We start from the raw sequence: 24169 nt of genomic DNA on the forward strand, positions 1-24169 counted from the left end.
TTCAGTGCTTGGTAAACAAGGCCTCTATTGTTAATACAGTATAGTTTAGAAAATATGCATATTACTCAAAATCTTGTTGTTATGACCTTCAATGATGCATCATAGGGAAATACCTTGGTCCAAACAAGTTTTGAATCAAGGTATTTCAAATGAGCTAACTTTCAGAATGTGTCAAAATACAGGACTTGTGACTCCAGAGGAAATGAAATTTGGTAAATTTTTGGCCGCTTCAGTGCTATTGGCTACTGCTGCACTGCTGGGATGCTGCTGCAGTCATATGACTTTCATTTGGGACCCTCTGGGTTAGTTTCATCATATAATCATAGATCTAGAAGGGACCTCAGAGGTCTTCTAGTTCAACACTCTGCTCAGGGCAGGAAACATTAAACCATCCTGGTCAAATGGTTGTCCAGTTTATTACCGAAAATCTCCAGTAATGGCATCCACAAGTTCAGGAGGCAAATTGTTCCATTTATTAAGTCTTTTCCCTGTTAAGAAATTTTTCTTTAGCTCGAGGTTTGATCGAACTTTAATAAATTTCCACCCATTACTTCTTGTTCTGTCTCAAGTGCTTTGGAGAATTAGTAAAACCCCTCTTCTCTGTGACTTTTCCTGAAATACTGGAAAATATCTATTATGTCACCCCTAATCCTTCTCTATGCATAGTTCATCATATAGTTTAGTCTCCAGATCCCTTATCATCTTTGTTGCTCTGCATTTTTATAGGATCTAGCATCTTTTTTTGTATCATGGTGACCACAGCTGAATTCAATATTCCATGTCTCCTCACTAATGCAGCACAGGGCAATATTATCTATTCTTTGATCTCGATTGTGAAGCCTTGCTCATATCAAAAAAATTCATTTATGGCATCACTAATTTTAAGAAAGGGATTTGGCATATTCCTTTATCTACAGCTCTCCAGAAAGATGTTTCATTTTATAGCCAAAATGCATTTCCCTCAGCCAATGGTATTTTGGCCTGCCGATAGGCTGAAATGCCAAAGGGAATTTTCTGCCACAATTTTAAAACCATTTTGGTGCAATAAAAAATCACCCACAAACTCAAACACAAACACACACACACGCGTGTGCAAAAAAAAATCCTTGGTTTTCTGCACGCTGTATGAAAAAGCTCCTTTTGAGAAAGGAATTAAATGCAGGCATTAGCTGTTAATAACAATGCCGCAGGTTGAATGTCTGTCACTCAGCACAATCTTCTCCCACTCTCTCTCTCTTTCACACAAATGCATAATTTAAATCTGAACTGTAGTGCCTGAAGTTCAAGAATCACAGTCCTCATATGAACCAAACAAGGGGCACCTGGAAATCAAACTTTGTATCCATTCCCTGTCTCTGCCCACAAATCCAAATTATTTTATTTATTTATTTATTTATTTATTTATTTATTTATTTATTTATTTATTTTTGGTCACAACAATATATATATAGGTAGCATACAGAATCAATAGTTTGGCCAAGATACACTGAAGAAGGGGGTCAGCATCTGAAGGCAGGAAAAGATGTAACTGATGGAAACTTACTAAGGAGAATTAATTAAGAAATAAGAAGAAATTAAGAAGAAATTTGCTGACAGTGAGCACAATCAGTCAGTGGACTCTTCTATCACCAGAAGTTGTGGGTTCTCCGACACTGAAATATTTTTTAAAAAGAGGTTGAATAACCATTTGTTTGAAATGGTATAGAATCCCCAGCTTGAGCAAAGGTTGTTCTGGAAGGCCTCCAAAGTCCCTTCCAATTGTTATTCTTTTATTCTGAATTGCCTCCAGAGGTTGTAGGTCCTCCATCACTGGAGATTTTGAGGAAGAGATTGGAGAGGCATTTGTCTGGAATGGTATAAAGCCCCCAGCTTGAGCAAAGCATGTACTAGAAGACTTTCAAAGTCCCTTCCTACTCTGTTTTTCTGTTATGAATGTCTTCCCATAAGCCTGAAGTAAGCACTCATCAGTGTACCTTAAGGAATGTGCATGATTGTATTTTTTGTACTGGTACCAAAGATCTTCTAATTAAAATATTTATATATAATATTTTTCTCCCTGCCATATACCAAACGGGATATATTCCATTTCATAAGAAATAATAGAAATCTGCCAAAAAATCTTTACATCTTAGATTGTATCCTATTGAATGAGCAGGCCAAGTAGAATGCTTGGACAAAATTTCCTTCTCTGCTTTGCATTGCTTTCCCAAACCTGTAGGAATCTAATGGGCATTCAGAGAATTTGGGAGTACACAAACATTGGATGTTTGAATAAAAATCATTTTCCTTCAGTAATAATGTTCTGTTTGATAGCTTTCTTCCTGGCGGATATGACACAATAGCATAATTCTGGTGGAGATTTTGGAGAAAAAAATGAAAGTGAAATGGATTTGCAACATCGTACACAATTTCTAGCATTTATTTCTGTACATAAACATCTCTGTGCTCAACTGCTTTATCTAGCACTTTAAATCTGCCCTTAGAGATATTGAGCGCTTTTTTGTCATTACATGAAAACATTCATGAATCTCAAGCCAATTTTTTTTCAGTTTTATATACCTAAAGGGGATTAACATTTCTATGCATAACAGTTCAACTAATCTATCTGCTGGATGTGCTTTGACTGCAAAATAATCCCAGAATGAATTAAATTCTCTCCTACTATATTAAGTCTCTCTGTGGAGATATAAGAAAAAGCCCCTTGAGAAATTTCACAAGTTTTAAAGGAGTATTTTTCTTCTCCTTAGATCAGTTGGATATTTCACTTGAGCATGAAGTTCAACAATTACTTTTAAATTGTTTCATTCAATTTAATTCCATTAGATTTCTGTTTTCCAGTCTGAATAATGATCCAGCAGCTGCCTTTGATCTTATCCTCCCAGCATAGGAGCCATGGTGGTGCACTAGAAGAACCATGCTGGCAAAGTGCTTAAAATGCAGTATTGTAGGCTGACTCTGCCCACTGCCAGGAATTCGATCCTGACTGACTCAAAGTTGACTCACCCTTCCATCCTTCCGGAATTAGTAAAATGAGGACCTAGATTGTTGGAGGCAATATGCTGACACTGTAAATTGCTTAGAGAGTGCTGTAAATCAGGGTCACCAATTCCTTCACTGCAGCCCACTACCGGGCCTTGAGTAGAGAAGTGGGCCAAAGAAGCGGTGGGCCAGCATAGCTCCATTTGTACAAATGGCAGGTGAGCTGCACCTGCATGCTAACTCACCGCTCATGCAGAACCATCCCTCTCCCCCCACAGCTGATGTGCAAAGCTAGGAAGTTTGGAGACCACTGCTATAAATCACTATGAATCTGTACATAAGTCTAGCTATTGTTATTAGTATAGGATCAGCTTTACAAAAAGCATATAAGCTTTCTCAGAAAAAAAATGAATTTGTTTCTAAAGTCCTCCTTTTAAAATGTTTTATCTATCATTTCTGCAAGAAGAATTAAGCCACTTTACCTAGAAACAGGATGCAGGTCCAGGGCCCAAAAACACCTGGTAGAAAACTCCATAGTATCACCACTTTCTTTTAAATATCTCTGGCAGAATCTACATTATTTCTAGTAGCTGAGTTCATAACCAGCAGAACCATAAAATAACAATGACATGAATACTGACGTATTTATATTAACTTTGCTCTTAATATTTGCCATTATAAATGAAATGATATTTGATGGCATAATTAATAATTATGCTTTCTTATGATGGATTAATAATTATGCATTCTTATGATGGATCCTAGAAGAAGAGACATAGCAGGTAGCCCATGTTATTTCAACAATACAAAATTCTGATTATGAGATGCAGCCAAAACAACTTTTAAAAATGTGGAAGTATGTATGCTTGGGGATGGGAGAAAACATGTAGGAATCTGCATGACCCATGAATTCCTATTTCTCTAATGTTGAAAGGTAATATTCACAGAGTATAGCAATCAAACAGAATAGAGCTGGAAGGGACCTTGGAAGTCTTCTAGTCCAATCCCCTGCTCAAGCAGGAAACCATATACCATTTCAGATAAGTGGTTGTCCAGTGTCTTCTTAAAAATCATCAGTGTTGAAGCAACTGCAACTTCTGAAGGCAAGCTGTTTCACTTATTAATTGCCCTCACTGTTAGGAAGTTTCTCCTTAATTCCAGGTTGTTTCTCTCCTTGATTAATTCCCATTTGTTGTTTCTTGTCCTGCCCTCTGGTCCTTTGGAAAATAAATAATTCCTGTCCTCTTTCTGGAAGCCACTAAATACTGGAATACATGTCCCACTAGTCCTTCTTTTCTCTAGACTAGCCAAACCCAAATCCCACAACCGTCCTTCATATGTTTCAGTCTACAGGCCTTTAAACATCTTAGTTGCTCTTCTTTGCACTGTCTGGTGGTGATACTGTTTTTCTACCTTATCAAGAAGTAGGTTGTGGTCTATTTTGTCAAATGACTTGCTGAAGTCTAAATATACTATGTCCACAGCATTTTGCTCATTTACTTGTCAAAGAATGAAATAAGATTGGTTTGGCATGATCTGTTTTTAACAAACCTTTGTTGGTTACTATTTATTACTTTATTTGTTTCTAGATGTTCCCAAATCTGTGTTTTAATTATTTTTATATGAGTTAAGCGGTTCTGCTTTCTCTCTACTGTTTCTTGGACCAACTATTTCCTTGACTTTTGCCTTCTTATTTATATGTTGTAAGAAACTTTTTTTTTATTATCTTTGACTTTTGTTGCAAGACTTTGTTCGTTCTGAGCCTTTGCTTTCCTGGCTTCATCTTTGCAGATACAAGCTATCTGCCAACATTCTGCCTTAGTTATGTATACCTCTTTCCATTTTTTTGTAATTATCCTTTTTGTCTTTCACTTTATCAGAGAGATCTTTGTGCAATCATGCTGATTTCGTCTTGGATTTCTAGGTGTTTTTTTTAATGATGCTGTTGGACTGGGCTTTTATGATCATATCTTTCAGTATTTCCCATGCTTCTTGTTTTCTCCTTTTTGATTTTTATCCATGAAATTTTGCTTAGGATCTCTCTGAATTTGTTAAAATCAGCTCCTTTAAGTTTTAAGACCTTGATTGGATTATATTCTGTTGCTTGTGTTTGCATTATATTGAATTCCAGTATCACGTAGTCACTTGTAGATTTCATTACAGAATGTGTGGGACACAGCAGAAGCATATATTAGAGAATTAGCTATAATCTATATAATGAAGAAAAAGAAGAAAAAGAAGCAATATCAAAAGACCTTGGAAGAAGAAAATAAAGGACTTGAAATAGAGTTACAAAAAGAACCACAAAAGGTATGCTTAAAAAACCAAATGGAGATGATTAAACATAATTTAAATATAATGGGAAAAGGTGAACTGGCAGAAAAAATAAAAAGAGCAAAATATATTTTTTTTAAAAAAATACTAATTAATCCATGCTAATAAACCTAGAAGATGGTTAGCCTATAAACTGAAGAATGAAAAAGCAAAGAAATGGATAGAAAATTGCAGGATGAGGAAGGTACATTACAATACCAAATGGAAAAGAAAAAATATTTATTTATTTATTTATTTATTTGTCAAACACAACAGTATATATAAGTATAAGCATGAAATAACCATATGAATTGGATACAATCAAAGGGAACATTAGGACAGGAACGGTAGGCACGCTGGTGCTCTTATGCACGCCCCTTACAGACCTCTTAGGAATGGGGTGAGATCAATAGTAGACAGTCTTTGGTTAAAGCTTTGGGGATTTTGGGAAGAGACACAGAGTCAGGTAGTGCATTCAAGGCATTAACTGTTACTGAAGTCATATTTTCTACAATCAAGATTGGAGCAGTTCACATTAAGTTTAAATCTATTGTGTGCTCGTGTATTGTTGCAATTGAAGCTGAAGTAGTATTCGACAGGAAGGACATTGTAGCAGATGATTTTATGGGTTATACTCAGGTCATGTATAATATATATATATATGATGTCATATCCCTCTTCACCCAAGTGCCAATCAAAGAAGCCTTGACAGCTATCCAAAACAAATATAACCCCCCCCAAGCACATCCTAGATCTGACCAACCACTGCCTATCCAACACATACTTCATCTATAATGGACAAAAATACAAACAAGTAGAAGGAGCACCCATGGGACGAATGAGACTATATGCAGGAGTTTTATAAGAAACTATATGACTATGAAAAAATACAATATGGTAAAAATAATACAATACTTGGGATAGCTCAGGCAGTAGAGAAGCCTGTTATTAGAACACAGAGCCTGCAATTACTGCCGGTTCGAGCCCGGCCCAAGGTTGACTCAGCCTTCCACCCTTTATAAGGTAGGTAAAATGAGGACCCAGATTGTTGGGGGGGCAATAAGTTGACTTTGTAAAAAAATATACAAATAGAATGAGACTATTGCCTTATACATTGTAAGCCACCCTGAGTCTTCGGAGAAGGGCGGGGTATAAATGTAAACAAAACAAAAAAAATTACTTGGAAAAAACTAATCTACCAAAAGTTTCAGAAACGGTGAAGTATATGTTGAATGAAAGAATAACAATGGCAGAATTAACAGAAGTGATCAAAAGACAAAAAAATAATAAACCACCAGGCCCAGATGGTTTACCAGCAGAAATTTATAAAGACTTGCAAGATGCATTGAGTTTGTCAATGTTAGAGGGGTATAATGAGGTCCTATTAGAAGCCAAGATGCCAGATGTGTGGACAGAAGCCTACATTACTTTGATCCCAAAAGAAGACTCAGATTTAACACAAATAAAGAACTACAAGCCAATATCTCTATTAAATGCAGACTGTAAAATATTTGCTTCAATAATCACTGAAAGATTAAAAAGATTTCTGATTGAATTTATACATTCTGATAAAAATGAGTTTTTACCTAAGAGGCAAATTAGAAACAATGTTAGAATAATTTTGGTTACATTGGAGTACTATGAAATACATAGTGAAAAACAATTAGCACTAATCTTTTCGGATGCCCAGAAAGCATTTGATAATGTAAATTGGCAAGTTACGTTGCAACAATTAAAATGCATGGACTTTAGTGAAAAATTTACAAATATGACAAAAACTTACACACACCAGAGAGCTAAAGTGATGGTGAATGTAGATGTGACAGAAAGTTTTAATATGAAAAAAGGAATGAGACAAGGCTGCCCACTATCTCCATTACTATTCATATTAACACTAGAAATCTTAACCAGAAGTATTAGATAAGATCCAGAAATAAAAGAAAAAAGAAATCAAAAAAGAAAAATATAAATTACAAGCATTTGCAGATTATTTAGTTTTTATATTAGAAGAACCACTAGAAACTGGTCCTTAATTGATAGAGAAAATTGAAGAATATGGAGACGTGGCAGGTTTGAAAATAAACAAAGAAAAAACCAAAGTAATAATTAAAAACCTTACAGATAAACAACAACAAAAAGAATTGACAGAGAAAATAGATCTGCAGATAGTAAAGAAAGTTATATATTTAGTCATCTATTTAACAACAAGATGTGCAACAATTAAAGATGATAACTATATAAAAGTAATGCAACAAATTAAATTGGATCTGGAGAAATGGAAGAAGTTACAACTATCTTTGATAGGGAGAATAGCCACTATAAAAATGAATATACTTCCAAAATTATTTTTTTTACTATAAATGATACTGATAAAAATAGAGAAAAAATACTTTGAAGAACTAAATAGAACAATTTTGAAGTATATTTGGCAAGGGAAAAAAGCAAGAATAAAACTGAAAATGCTACAGGAATCTAAAAGCAATGGGAGTTTTGGACTACTAGATTGGGAGCTATACTATCAGGCATCAGTATTTGTTAAGTTTGGGCAATGAAGAGGCAGGAGACGGTATGAGTGACAACAGCTTTTTAGTTTATTGTGTCCCAGCAACAAACAACAGGAAAAACCGCTCTTTAAATACTGTTTTAGTTGGAGCTTCAACCAATCAGCAACGTGCTTATTCCCACCCAAACCTCCCTCCTAAAGTTCAAATACATTACACTCCTTCCCTCCCAGAATGCATTGTACCAATATTTACATAGAATTTGCATGTTATTTTTCCACGTAGTCACGCAGGTAGACAGGGCGTCTCCTAACTCTTTCTGACCTGCGCAATTCATTCCCTGGGAGTGAGTCGAGCTGGTCGGAGGGACTGTTTGTTCCTCCCAGCTCCTCCTCCGGGCCGTCCGGCCCTGGATTATTTGCAGAGTCGTCCCTGCTGTGTTCAGGAGGAGCCGGTTGGCGTCGCTGGACTTCTTCGGACTCAGATAAGTCCTCCGCTCGCCTCGGGTTTGAGTTAGCTGTTGGTTCAAATATTGGGTAGTCAGGGTCTGGCTGTTTGGTTTCTGGTGCTCTTTTTCTTAATTGATCTATGTGGCGTCTCCATACTCGGCCGTCCCCCATGTCTACTACATATGATTTCGGCCCGGTTATCCCTATAATTGTTCCTTTTAACCACGCTGGGCCTTCACTATAGTTATGTGCCCATACGGGGTCACCTGTTGTCATTTCTCTGGTTTTTTCCCTTATACCTCTAAACCCATCAGGGTTGTATGTTGGGTTTAATTGATCCAAGGGGCACCTGAGCTTCCTACCCATCAATAGTTCTGATGGGCTGTGGCCGGTTGCCACACAAGGGGTTCTATGTTGGACTGCCAGGAAGGTATCAATTTTGGTTTGCCAATCTCCAGGACTTATCCTCGATAGCGCTTCCTTGGCGCTCTGAACGAAACGTTCTGCAAGTCCGTTCGTTGCTGGGTGGAAAGGCGCCGAGAGGACATGTCGGATGCCCTCTTCCGCTAAGTACCCCTCGAACTGGGTTGCCGTGAATTGTGGGCCATTGTCGGATACTAGGGTATCGGGCAGCCCGTGTGTTACAAACAGATGCCTCAGGACTGTGCTAACTGCTTCAGCTGTTGTGGTTTTCATAGGTATGATTTCTAACCATTTTGAGTAGGCATCTACCACGATTAAAAAGGTCTGCCCATGGAACGGCCCAGCGAAATCTATGTGAATCCTGGACCATGGGCCCTGGGGTTTCTCCCATTCCCTTATGGGGGCTGTAAGGGGTAGTGGCCTTGAGTCTTGGCAGGCTTGGCATTTCCCTACCCTGTCGCTAATAGCATTATCCATCAGTGGCCACCATACATAGCTCCTCGCTAAACTCTTCATCCTCACTATCCCCGGGTGGCCCACATGCAACAGTTCCAACACATGCCCTCGTAATTTTTCCGGAATAACCACTCTATCCCCCCATAACAGACACCCCCCTTGTACCGACAATTCCGAACATTTTTTTGCAAAGTCTTTGAAACGTTCTCCTGGCGCAGCAGGCCATCCCCTCTGTACCCAACTGATCACAGTCCTTATGATAATATCCTTGTAAGATGCCTTAGCCACTTCCTTAGACGTGACTGGGCCAGAGTCCAAAGAGTCAATTAGTAGAACGGGTATTCCCGGGGTTGGGTCTTGAGTCTCTGGTAAAGGGCATCTACTTAGAGCATCTGCATGCCCTAAATCCTTGCCCGGGCGGTGGAGCAATTTGTACGAATATGCTGCTAGGAAAATGGTCCAACGGGTCAGCCTAAGTGAAAGTGCAACCGGTGTTGGTCGGTTGCCTGCTAAAAGTCCCAGTAAGGGTCTATGGTCCGTGACTATTTTGAATTCCCGCCCAAATAGGTACTCGTGGAATTTCTTAACCCCTGAAACTATGGCCAGGGCCTCTCTATCTAGTTGGCTGTAGTTCCTTTCTGCTGCGGACATCGTGCGGGAGGAATATGCTATGGGGGCCTCCGATCCGTTTGGTAGTCTATGGCTGAGGACAGCCCCTACCCCGTAGAGTGATGCATCACAAACTAATACTAGTGGTAATGTCCCATTATACTGGATGAGTAAACTATCACTGGACAAGAGATTCTTAACACCCTCGAATACTCTAGCTTCAGCTTTGCCCCACAACCAAACAGCTTTTTTTGCTAGCAGTTTATGAAGCGGTTCGGCTACTTTTGCCTTATTTTGCAAGAAAACCACATAGAAGTTTACCAGCCCTAAAAATGCCTGTAGCTCAGTCTTATTTTTTGGAGCCGGAGCCTTTCTAATGGCTCGCACTTTGCTCTCCCTGGGGTGGATACCTTCTCTGTCTATCCTGTACCCTAGGAATTCTACAGATTCAACTCCTATCTGGCATTTGTTAAGTTTAACCTTAAGTCCTGCAGACCTGAAAATGCCCAAAACCTTCTGTAGTTCTCTGCTGACACTAGTACGTCGTCGAAATATGGCACTATCCCCGATATTCCTGTAGCAGCCGTTCCATTAGGTTTTGGAATAACCCTGGGGCTACGCTGACTCCAAACTGGAGTGGAGTGCACTTAAAGGCGCCTCGATGTGTTACAATTGTCTGCGCCTCGGCTGTACCGTTGTCTACTGGTAATTGTTGGTAGGCTTGAGCCAAATCGAGTTTGGCGAAAACCTGTCCTTGCCCTAACGAGTGCAACAAATGTTGCACTACGGGAACGGGGTATGCACTCTTTTGCAACGCTTTGTTGAGGGTTGCCTTGTAATCAGTGCAAATCCGGACTGATCCGTCCGGTTTGACTGGGGTCACTATGGGTGTCTCCCATTTTGCATGGTCGACGGGGACTAGTATTCCCTGGTTTACTAGTTTGTCTAGTTCCCTGTCAATCATGGGCTTAAGGGCGAAAGGGACCCTCCTAGCCTTTAACCTAATGGGGGCCACCTGGGGATCCAAATTAAACGAAATAGGGGTCCCCATGTACTTGCCCAGGCAGTCCTGGAAGACGTCCTCGAATTCCTTCAGCAGTTCATCCTTCAGGTTGACTCCACTGCTGTGAACCCCGGTTACTTCCATGCCCAAAGCTCTGAACCAGTCCAGTCCTAGCAAACTCGGTAGGGTTCCATCTATGATGGTGATCGGCAGGGTTTTCTTGAATTGTCCATATTTCACTCGGACGGACGTAACTCCTCAAACAGGGATCCGGTTTCCCTGGTAGTCTTGCACTCTCAGCTTTTGGGTTTGCAGCTGGCGTTTCACAATGTCAGGCAGGTCCCTCGCGATGGTGTCCCAAGACATAATCGTGATTGATGAGCCGGTGTCCACCTCCATTTTGCACGGCACTCCTTCAATGTATGTCTTGGTGAATATCTTCTTTTCTAGTCGTGTCGATGGGTGGCCCACTCTTACAGTGGTCTGATTTAACTTCGCACCCTTTTTGAATGGACCAATCCCTGGCCGCTTCGTTGTTCCGGCGCTCTGATTGGTCGGTTTGAATTTCTGGTGGGACGGTTGGGAGGCTCGACAGGCCTGGGCTATGTGTCCTTTCTTTTCACACCGCCGACAAATTGCGTCTTTGAACCTGTAATTTTGTCGTTGGTGTTGGCCCCCGCAACTCACACATTCGTCCCGGTCGCCTCTCTCCGACCTCCCGGTGTGGAAAACCTCTTCCTCTTCCTCACCGTCTGTTTCGGCCTGGACTTCCTCGCTGTGGACCGGCGTTGTTTTCGCCCCGGCACTCGGCGTGTTCGGCTTTTGTAAGGTTTCCGCCGCTTTGGTGGACATCTCATGTGCTCTGGCCTCATCCAATGCAATCGCCAGGGTTAGGTTGCTTTTGGATAGCAGCCGCCTTTGTAGTCAGATGTCCCTGACTCCACAAATGAGTTGTTCGAGTAGGGAGTCCTCCAAATCTCTGTACTCACAGTGGTTCGTGGCTTTCCTTAATGCGGCCATGTACACGCTTATCGATTCGCCCTCTCGCTGTGTCCTTTGCCTCAACTCGAACCGTTGAACAAACTTTGATGGCACCGGTGCGTAGTGTGCTCGCAGTGTCGTTTGCAGCGTTTGCCATGGTACCGATTGTATCGGCGTCGGTTCCGACAGCGACTCGGCGGTATCGAAGACTTCTGGTCCGCAGTGGCTCAGGAAGTAAGCAAGTTTCCGATTATCTGAGACTCATTGCAGTTCATTTGCTTCGAGGAAACACTCGAAACGAGCCATGTACGACCCCCATTTCTCCTTGGCTGGGTCAAATGGCGCTGGCGGTGTATAGCTCGACATCGCTATGTGTCCGCTCTCGATACTGGCTGGGTTTAAGAATTCTTTACTCCTTCAGCTCTTTTCCTATCTCACTGCCTCAACATCCCACCTTCATCGCCAATGTTAAGTTCGGGCAATGAAGAGGCAGGAGATGGTATGAGTGACAACAGCTCTTTAGTTTATTGTGGTCCCAGCAGCAAACAACAGGCAAAACCCCTCTTTAAATATTGTTTTAGCTGGAGCTTCAACCAATCAGCAACGTGCTTGTTCCCACCCAAACTTCCTTCCTAAAGTTCAAATACATTACAGTATTTACATTGGTTAAAGAATGGATAAACTTGAAACATAGAAGATTACTACTATTAGAGGACATGATCTTCAACTACGATGGCATGCTTTTTTATGGTATGGAAGGAGTACAATGCATAGATACTTTCAAAGATACTATGTGAGGAATGCTTTGCTTCATTATATGGGGAAAAATTAAATTACAAAACTATATGAAAATACCAGTGTGGCTCTCCACAATGGAAGCATTGCTATATACAAATCTTATTAACTTGGAAAAAATTGTATTTTATAAAGGCATTTTAAATGAGAATGATAAGCTTAAAACTAGACAACAATTACAAAACCAAGAGGTGGATTTATTTTGCCGTATCTGCAAATACAATCAAGATACAAGAAAGATGTAAAAACATGGGTTTTTATGAAGAACTAACAATACTTGATAAGATCTTATTAGGGACAGATGATAAACTGATTAAAAATATATAATTATTTATTAAGTTTTAAAATGAACGAGGAATAAGTCAAAGAAACAATTTTATATAATATTGTCTTGTCTGTTTTTATTTGCCTGTACACCGCCCTGAGTCCTTCGGGAGAAGGGCGGTATAACAATCAAATAAATAAATAAATAAATAAATAAATTGTATGGGCAAAACTGTTTGGTTACACTATAGAATTGGATACATAGCAAAAACTTTGGGATAGGAACTATAAATTGACAATGGCTACTGCATATAAGGAAAAGCTTTATAAAATGTTTTATAGGTGACATTTGCCACAGGCAAGATTGACAAAAATGTTTAGTAATATGTTTGCCAAATGTTGGAAATATAATCAGACCCCAGGTACTTACTATCATATGTAGTGGACTTGTATGAAAGCAAGAAAATATTGGAAGAAAATACATACTTGGTTGGAAAAGACAATTAAGCAACATATAGATCTGAAACCAGAAATATTTTTGTAGGGTATAATGCCAGAGGGTTTTGATAAAGGGACTATATTTATAGTTTTGCATGTACTGACAGCAGCAAGGATTGTATTTGCACAATATTGGAAAAATGAGAACACTCCATCAGATGAGGATGTAATTCAGAAAATATTAGGCTGTGCAGAGATGGACAGATTGACTTTAAAGATAAAATACAAAGAAGATCAAGAATATTACTTGATTTGGAATAGATTTTATGAGTGGTCAGAGATAAGAGGTAGAAATTAGATGAAGATAGTTGCTCTATATGAATTAAATATAAAGATGGTTTATAATTATAAATATGCCAGTACAATTAACAGAATTATAAATAAGCTAATACAAAGAGAAATTTAGCTAAAACTATTCTATTACATTATTACTATTGTTACCAGTATGTGTGTTAATATTTCCTTTTGTTCTCTCTTTATTTTTCTTTTGTAAATGATATACTCTGACAATACTTTACTCAAAATGTTTATACCAAAAAAAGGGAATTTAGCTATGAGATAGTCAGCTGGGATGTTTCTTTTCTTTAACCAAGATGCCTCTGATAAGGGGTAGCACTTCCACTTGATTAGGTATTGAAACTATCTCCTCTGCCACCTCAAGTGGATGTGTTGCACCACACTGGGTCCGAGGGCCCCCTTGCTACCCTCAGCCTCTGGGTGCCCTCTTGCCACCAGTTGTCAGGCCCCACTTGTCTAGCCAAGAGAGCCCCAGTATGATTGTATCTGTCATTCTAGGGGCTATTATGAATCAAATTGCTTCCCAGTGGTCCGCTAGCTTTAGCCTCACTGGTTCAGTCAGGAAATATAGGCTCCCCCCAATAGGGATCCATCGACCTGTTCAAACCTGATTGGGTGGGCCAGTCTCTTCACTCTAATCCCCAGTTTCAAGACTGTGGTTAGGTTAATCAAGCATCTAGTGCAGCGTGAGTTTATTAGGGCTTGAAAAGTACCCTTGGTCCCTGTTTTGGGGGCTGTGAGGCATATTGGAAGACTAAGAGGTGGATTGGTGATTGGTTCATTCACCATTGGGTCATCTTCACCTTCATCCTCATAGGGATCTGGTGATTGGTTGTCATTGGCTGGAGTTTCCCCCCCCCATGGCTGGGTGGGAAGGAATCTCTATATCCTGGAGGACTTTTTGAGACATGTCAACAGCACACCTAGGGCCTAGGGTCTCACTTGGCTTTCAGAACTGGGGTCGTGGCCCATCCCTCCGCATCTGTAAGCATTTCAACTGGCTTCATGGGAGGGTTGGTCTTGGGGAGGACTGTGCTGCTGCGGCCTCGCATTGGCCAGATGGCTTCCAGTCTGGTTGTCTTCTCTCCTTGGTTCTTCTATCTGATTGCTTCTGATTGTCATTGGGATACAATCCACAGTCAACTTTTATGGCTACTTGGAAACACTCAGAGAGTTGGTTAGGAATGTCCTGATAGGTGGTTACTTGGGCAATTTGCTTATCCAGGCTCATTCTGAAAAAGTGAACTAATAGCCACTCTGGCAAAGGGGGTAACTCAGGGGTGAAATGCTACCGGATCAGACCGGATCGGGCGAGTAGGTAGCGGAGTTTGGTTCTGGTTCGCCAATCCGGTAGCAATTGCTGGCCATGCCCCCGAATCACTCCACAGTCCCCTGCTCGTCGCTTCCTCAACCGGTTCGGGGAATACACCATTCCCGACACCAGCCTTGTCCCGGAGCCACCGCCTGCTCTTTCTTCACCACGCAGCATATACTTACTTTCTTCCAGCAGCTGGCTGCCAGGAAAGGCAAGAGTCCAAAAGTTAGAGTCTCTCTCCTTGAATCTGCCGCCGCTATTGCTGTGTTTTCCATGCACCGACTGCGCAAGCGCACACCCGTTTATTTCATTTATTTATCAGCGGCAGGTTGGGTGTGTGCTTGCGCAGCCAGCACATAGAACAAGGTGGCATATTCAAGGAGAGGAACTCCGGTAACTTTTGGATGCTTGCCTTTCCCGGCAGCCAGCCGATGGAAGAAAATAAGTATATGCCGCGTGGCAAAGGAAGAGTGGGCAGCTGGAGGGTCCCTGGGCCCCGGCCCCTGACCAAAAGCGAAGGGCGAACGGGCGGCGAGTGGGTGGTGAGTGGAGAGCAGCTCTGGAGAAAGGCCAGAGTTGGGGAATGTACCATTCATGTACCCGTTGAGGCAGGTGGTGGCTCCGGGGCCTGGGTGAAGGGAGAACAGGTGGTGAGGGAAAGGGAAAAGAATTTTTTCCATACTGGGTTCTGTGGGTGTGGCTTGGTGGGGGGGGTTGTGACTGAGTGGGCATGGCTGTGAGTGACATTGAGTTGGCCACGCCCACTCAGTCACAGGACACACCCACCCACCAAGCCAAACCCACAGAGTAGCTAGCAAAAAAAATTAGATTTCAACCCTGGGGTAACTTCCCCACGACTCTCCTGAATTCATGGATGTGCTCTGTGCAATGGGTAAAGGTGTCCGTAGCGCTCAAGATGGACTGTAGCAGAGAGAAGGAATAGAGCCAGTTGATCTGAGTCCCTATCGAATTTCTCCCTGAATCAGGCTGGTTCACTCAGTACTGCTCTTCCCTCATCATGTTGACCCCTGTATGTCTGCGATTGGTGTGTGTGGCAGTCTCCTTTGGCTCTAGTCCATAGAGAGGGGAGGGGGCAGCCGCCTTGGGCAGCTTGCCTGTTATGCAGAGGAGCCACCAGCAGCAGCCTCGCGCTCATTCTCCTTCTGGTGGGTGGAGAAGGGGGGCTGCATTCCTGTCTGTGTCTCCTCACTTCAAAGGGCTCATTTGCAACCCCCATCTCTTTTGGGTGGCAGAACAGCCCCTCATCACGAATGGTGGTTCAGTCAAATTTCTCCCTCAGCTGTTCTAAGGCTCCTCCCAAGGGTTTCATCAGACTTTTTGGGAGCCTGACTTGTTCCCAGTCCCTCATCCATTCCACTCTTCCTAGCTTGTTCAGGGGTTTTTCCCAACCCTGGGTGCTAGGGTGGGGGAGCTCCACCTCAGCCGCTTCAGGGACTTTTTCTCACCAATACTCATCCCTTTTCATTTGGGTCACTGGAGCGGGCGTCTCAGCTTTGATGTCCAGAGATGGCTGCAGTTAGTTCCGACTGGGCTGCTGGCTCCTGGAGTTCCCTGGGTGAGGGCAAGTTTTGCCCTGCTCTGGGTCATGGTAGCCTGAGTTTCTCTCCATGCACCCCAGGTGTTGGGGAGTGAATGGAGAGCCTAGGACTCAGGAATTCAGGTCATTTTGATTAGTTTTAGGAGAGTTGGCTTTCTGTCAGGGTTCTGACCGATGCCCTAATTAAATCATGAGCATCAAGCAAAGCTTCAAAAGAAATCCAGTTATTTATTAGGGTCTTCATGTCAGCACGATCTAAGTGAAGCCAACTCTGACCTCACTTAATTCACACCTTGGCTCTGACCCTGTTTCCCCCTCCCCCCAAGTTGTGTCATCAGTTACATTCCCCAATGAAGCAATTTCACGGGTTGTAGAAGTCACTCCCTCCGGCCACTGTGTTTCCCACTGGAGATGACCTTGACATTGCCGCTAGAATGTGCTTTGATTGAAATGCAAGTTCCTCGATGCAGCTGTGAGACTCGGTTTTCCCATCCCCCAGCCTATGGCAACTCAAGAGTAGGTCAGGAATGCTTCACGAGTTGACATATATTTTGATTTACTCTCAAATTACCTGAAGAACTAAAATTACAGATAAGTAATTGGTTTGTTTAAAACAGGAGTGTCAAACCGGCCCATGGGATGCTTAGATCTGGCCTGCAGAGTTGCCCTGAAAACAGTGAAGGACTGGCCCATGGTGCCTCTGCCAGTGAAAATGGGACTTGGGAGCTTCCTGAGCTCTGTTTTCACTGGCAGAGTGTTGCAGGAAGCCGTCACAGCTGAAAACAGAGTTTGGGAGCCCGTTTTTGCTAGCAAAGCACTCTGACTCCCACAGGCACCCCTGATATGAGTGACAACAGGTTGGCCACACCCACCTTGGCCTTGCCCAACCCAGCCACCTGAGGTCAAACACAACCCTCATGTGGCCCTCAATGAAATCGAGTTTGACATCCCTGGCTTAAAAGTTTGGAACATACTCAGAATCATGTGAGGTAAGTGATTTATCTCTACTGATAACTTTTTCTTGGCAAAGACCTACATTTAGATCCACACCAGTGGAATGGCTTGCCTTCAGAAGTTGTGGGTACATAAAGAGACTGGACTGAACTGATTCGTCTGAAATAGGGTCTGCTGCTTGAGCAGGGAGATGGACTAAGACTTTCAAGGTTCCTTCCAATTCTGTTATTCTCTTTGTTATCTGATACGGCTAATATTTACATTAATTAAGTTACTAGGAATCTTTTTCTGCTGTTTATCAAAAGTTTAATCTGCAGAAAATTAGCAAATTAAGTTTGTGTTCTCTAACTCAACTACTACTCATGGCCTGACACTGCATAACTTTTTGAAATCAGCAGTGCTCAGCTAGCAATTGCCATCTGACCAAACATTCCAACTAGGTTGGATTTAATAGGTCGATATTTATTTGTTTGTTTTTTTTGTTGTTTGTTTGCTTATGGCCATCCATCATGACTCTGCAGCTTTTCTATTCAATTTGCCATCTCCTTTGTAATGATAAATTTTTATCATTGCTGTCTGAACCAGTTGTATTCAATATTTTCTATCCGTCTAAACTATCTAATGTTTTTTTTTTTTGTTTACATTTATACCCCGCCCTTCTCCGAAGACTCAGGGCGGCTTACAGTGTATAAGGCAATAGTCTCATTCTATTTGTATATTTTTTACAAAGTCAACTTATTGCCCCCCCAACAATCTGGGTCCTCATTTTACCTACCTTATAAAGGATGGAAGGCTGAGTCAACCTTGGGCCGGGCTCGAACCTGCAGTAATTGCAGGTTACTGTGTTCTTAATAACAGGCTTTTACCAGCGTGAGCTAAACCGGCCCTTAATGTTACTTACATATCAGACATCCCAAGGGCAACTATTCACTTAATAGTATTGATATTCTGCAAAATGTGTTCATTTAAATATGTGATGGTAAAAAAAGAAATTATTCAAATGAATGCCAGCCTTGTTTACTGTTTATGTCGAATTAATGCCTACAAAAACTGGGTTTTTGAGTCTGGAAGAACTGGGACGAAATTGTATAGACTGTAACGGTATGTGGGAATGACTTCTGGTGACAGGAAGGAGAGCTGCAGGCATGGAAAAAGGTGTCAGCCCTGATAATATGGGAAACATTTCAGAATGGATCCTCCCCTTTTTTTTCCTTTTTTTTTTTTGAGAGTAAAAACAAAGGATAAGATCAATACAAGTGGATAGAGGTAATACAGGTAGTCCTCAATTTACAACAGTTCATTTAGTGACTATTTTAAAGTTACAAAGCTGAAAAATATGACTTTTGACTATTTCTCATAGTTATGATCTTTGCAGCTTTCCCATGATCATGTGATCAAAATTCAGATGCTAGGCAACTGGTTCATATTTATGACCTTTGCTGTATCCTAGGATCATGTGAATCCCCTTTTGCAAATTTCTGACAAGCAAAGTCAATGGGGAAACCAGATTCTTAAAAACCAGCTTACTAGCTTATCAACTGCAGGGATTCACTTAACAGCTATGGCAAGAAAAGTCATAAAATGGTGCAAACTCACTTAATGTCTCAACAATCGAACTTTTAGACTCAATTGTGGACGTAAGTTGAGGACTATCTGCACTTCTAGTTAATTTTTTTTTCTGGATTACATCACAACACTAACAACACCAATCCAATACCATTTAGGAAAGAAGAATTTCTGATCTGTGGAGCTGATTTGAATAAAAGCTACAAATATAGCCCACAAGGTCTTATGAACCTTCCCAAACTCTGGACTCTTTCCTTGCTGGCAATGCAAATACACATTTAATCATTGTAATTCATTTTATTTTTTCCACTATCATTTTGATCTACATTTTTGTATTTCACAATTGTAACAATAATAATAAAAATGCTTCTTGCTGATCACAATACCAAAGCCATTCCAAGTGCTGTTTTCTCCATTATAATATAGTTTGTATCCTTTGCTGATCTCTCGAGCTTTTGTTCCTTTCCACTTCATCTCCTGGATTCATGCAATGTTGATATGGCAGGCCTTCAAAGCTTCAACCAGTTCTCAGCTTCTCCTGGTTATTGTTCCAATATTGATGGTCACAATACATAGATGGACTAGCTCAGGGGTGAAATGCTCCCGGTTCGGACCAGATCTCCCAATCCAATAGCGATGGTAGCAAAAATCCCTGCAACCCCCCCCCCATGCCCAGCTAAGCCACACGATCATCAGAGGTTGTTTTTTTTTTACTTTTAAAAGCATTTTTTCTTCAACCAAAAAAATGCTTTTAAAAGTAAAAAAAAAGCCTCTGATGATCATGCGGTTCAGAGAGGATCGTCGGAATCCTTTAAAAGCATTTTTTCTACAATCTCTTTGGACTCTTCCGCCTTTAAAAGTAAAAAAAAAAAAGTTGGCCACACCCACCCAGTCACATTTCCCAGTCACATTCCCCCACCTAGCCACGCCCATAGAACTGGTAGTAACAAATTTTACATTTCACCACTGGAGACTGGCTTCTTTAGCGGGCCCCATCCGAAGGTGGATAGCTCTCACAAATTTCCCACATCACTTGGGCAAGGGCGACGTGCGTCGCTTCTGGGGAATAACCTAGTATTGAGACCCAAAATTTGACCAGGAATTGCCATTGATACGAGTAAGGTACTCCATCTGTCATTGAAGGCATTTTATACCTAATGTCAGGTATTAGTACTCCTATAAAGGGTATAGGGACCAGAAGTGGGTTTCAGCAGGTTCTGACCAGTTCTGAAAAACTGGTAGTGGAAATTTTGAGTAGTTCGGAGATTCTGACTGGCCCATCTATTCTCTGCCTCCCATGTCCCAGCTGATCAGGAAGAAATGGGGATTTTGCAGTAACCTTCTGCTGGAGTGGGGTGGGAATGGAGATTTTACAGTATTCTTCCCCTGCCATGCCCACTGAACTGGTGGTAAAAAAAAAATTGAAACCCACCATCAATAGGAAAACTTAGAAGGTGCTACCAGCTGGGCCGGCTGGACCAAGGTTTTTTAAGAAGGTGTTATTCCTTCATCACTCACCCTTTGTTTTGGCTTGTGACAAGCAGAACCTGGCTTTCCAAATGTTGGGTATAGGATGGCAGATTTAATAAAAAATGGCTTGCATTATTAAACCACAAAGTGATTCAAGGGGAAGGAATAAAATATATATTCCCTCCATGAATATGTGGTTTATTTACCAAAAATAATTTACTTATCTGGGGTATTTTTTGCCATCTTCAGCTGGATAATTCCAAGTGACTTAGAAACATAAGAAAATCTAAACATAAAAATCCACACAGCAAAAAACAATCATAAAATCATTCCAGTTAACTCTATACAATCATAATAAATAATAGTTCCATACATATCCATGTTACATGATTATCATACTTCTGATTCTCCAATGCCTGCTTTAATAACCTGGTTTGAATGAAAACTCTCCCCATTTGTTGTAAGCGGCATACCCATCTCTCAGAAGCAATAAGCTTTCTTTCTTTCTTTCTGCTTTCTATTTCTCTTACTAGCTTTATTTCTAATGGTTAGTTCAGAACCTAAGAGAGTGCACATTTTCTGATTAAGACAAGGGACATGGTATGTTCTTTGTTTGCACTAGAGTAGCTTCTGGTGAGCACTATATTCAGCATGCAACCCCTCCTATAGCCTGACCCAATCCACCTTCAGAATCTCAGGAGCTGAAATGAGATGGATCAGCCTTCAAAAATGATAGGAAAAAATAGACATAGGCCTTATGTAAGTAGCAGTGTTGAATTTCAGCCAGAACTTGTGTGGGACATGATTCTATTTTAAGCTCATGTTCTCACTGAAAAGAATTGATCAGTATTTTCTTAATCCTAAAAATTAAAAGTTGACATTCAATCAATCATAATTTGAAGAGAAGATTAGGTAGATGTAAGAAGTTAAGAATATATAGCTTCCTCTCAATTTTTTTTTAGAGAAAATCTAAACTGACTTGCTAATGGCACACACAGTCATACAACAACATTACAACAACAAAATGAGTAAAAAAAGGTATAAAAACACTATCAACACTATCAATTATTATTTTTCTTTGGGAGGAAAAAAAAGTATCTGATAAATATTATAAAAGAGCCTACCTAGGAAAATAGCAGATCATCAGTTTAAACAAAATATGCTCAATCTCTCTTTTAAATTACATACCTAGTCTGATTTGGCTAAGGGAAGAGGGCAGATTTATTTTTTTTACATTCAGTAGAAAATCCTTGCACTCTTACCAATGACCTTGTCTGATTCCCTAATCCTGAAGAGACCTGAAATATAATTCTATTGCCAAATTACCCCGGATTTCATTGGTAAAATCCTGTGACCTTTATCAACCAATTTGTCCCAAAAGGTCATCATAAAATGTTACAAAATATCTTAATAACAATAAAAATGAAAACTGTTCTTCATGAACTTGATTGCAAATATTATCCTTCTGCCAAGTTTTTTATCCTACCTTTTGTGGCCATCTCAAGACTTAAGGGTATGTAATGTCTTCCTTTACCAAACTTGAATAAATTATGCACATCGACTGTTTATACATTATACATGACCTGATTTGGCCCTAGCTCTATTCCTAAAAGTGGTTATAAATGATTAATTCTTAATTGTGTTATGGTTCCTTGGCATCTACGGGACCAAAACAACTACCAAAAAAAGCATAATAAGTTAGAGAAGTATGGTTTTGTTTTATTGTTACCAGACATAAACATATGGATTGTATTGCTATACTAGGGTAAAAACAATGATATCTTGTTTTTCTGATTAATTAGCACTCATTTACCAGCCTGAATGAAAACTGTCTACCAACCATTAAATTTGAGTGCTCTATTCTAAACATATCCATCAATGAGGAAACCAAAACATTCATCCTGAGATGGACAGATTCCAATATCATTAATTTTGGGTTAGCACCAAATAGCGTTACAAAATGCTATGTTCTTTTCAGTAGCTATCTAGCCTAATAGTGAGCACTTCTACTTACTGTGAAACTACTAAAGAATACTCAGATTCACAGGCAGGATGCAGATCAGATGACCAGTCCCCTTAGAGCAACCATTCGAGAACCTAGTTTACTAAGGAGCATTCATTTGCTCTTTTTAAGCTCCGCCACTGTGGTTTGATTCCCACTATTTGCCCCAAGGAGTTCATCTTCGATGTCCTGTAAATTACAGGCGGTTATCAATAAAATCTTGAAAGGCCAACACTTTATTTTTTATTTTATTTTATTTTGTCACAACAGTATATATAAGCATAAGCATGGAACAACTATACAACATATAAGTGTATATATATAATGAAAGGAAACAATAAGACAGGAACGGTAGGCACTTTTGTGCTCTTATGTACGCCCCTTATAGTCCTCTTAGGAATGGGGTGAGGTCAATGGTAGACAGTTTTTGGTTAAAGCTTTTGGGAGTTTGAGAAGAGACAGAATCAGGTAGTGTGTTCCAAGCGTTAACAACTCTGTTACAAAAGTCATATTTTCTGCAATCAAGATTGAAGCGGTTAACATTAAGTTTTAATCTATTGTTTGCTCTTGTATTATTGCAATTGAAGCTGAAGTAGTCTTTAACAGGAAGGACATTATAATAGATGATTCTGTGTATTAAACACAGGTCTTGTCGGAGTCACATAAGATCTAGCAAACTTCACATAAGATCTAGCAAACCAAGTGTCCTCTTAAAGCCAAGAATAAGTATAAATGTACTTTATACTTTATAAAGTATACTTTATAACAAGGACTTTAGAGAATATAGTGTCCAATTTTCACCAGGTCCCATTGCCATTGTTCCAACAAGAAGATCAAATCTGGTATGTGACAATGTCCTCAGTTGGCCAGTAATAATTTGGGATAGGTTCATGGCCGCCATAGGGGCCAGGAATTTCTGGGAACCTGGAGGAACTCCACCACTAGCCCTGAGACAGCCTCCCACATCTCAAGCAGGGAAGTTGCTACACAACAGGGAGGCTGGTATACTATCTGATCCTGTGAGCCCAACTTCAGAAACAGGGTCTCACAATCAGAGACTTGTAAGCAAGGCCACTGAAAGCCAAAAGAGATTCTCTGAGACTGCTGTCCCACCTCTCCTACCTTTCTCTAGGTTCTTGATTGGTGTCAAACTTAAAACACATGTGGACACATCTCCAAGAGGGGAACCCCATCTTTCTTGAGTCAATCAGGTATCGGTAATTCATGCCATGTTGACTCATTCCTCCTCAATAAGATCTTGAACAAGAGGAGCTTTATTATTGATTGACCTGGCATTCAGCAGGGGCAACCAAACCCAGGGCTCTGGGGGTATGCTGCCAGGGACTCGGGATGAGCTCAGAAGCCAGAATACATTGCTGATATTAAACACTGGGGGTGTCTTCCCCTGCAATGGCCCCCTGCAATGACCCTCTGGTTTATTTATTTATTTATTTATTTAATTTATTTAATTTAATTTTTATACCGCCCTTCTCCCGAAGGACTCAGGGCGGTGTACAGGCAAAAAATAAAACAATACAATATACAGATTAAAATACCATTTAAAAACTTATTAAATTAGCCTGAGATTAAAAATTTCCATGCTAAAAACCCCATTTAAAATTAATAAAATTTCCTCTTAAAACTAATTTAAGCCAGCCCCGCGCGGATAAAAAGATGTGTTTTTAGTTCGCGACGAAATGTCCGAAGGTCAGGTATTTGACGTAAACCCGGGGGAA

Source organism: Ahaetulla prasina, chromosome 4, assembly GCF_028640845.1.
Source record: "Ahaetulla prasina isolate Xishuangbanna chromosome 4, ASM2864084v1, whole genome shotgun sequence".
Taxonomy (NCBI): Eukaryota; Metazoa; Chordata; class Lepidosauria; order Squamata; family Colubridae; genus Ahaetulla; species Ahaetulla prasina.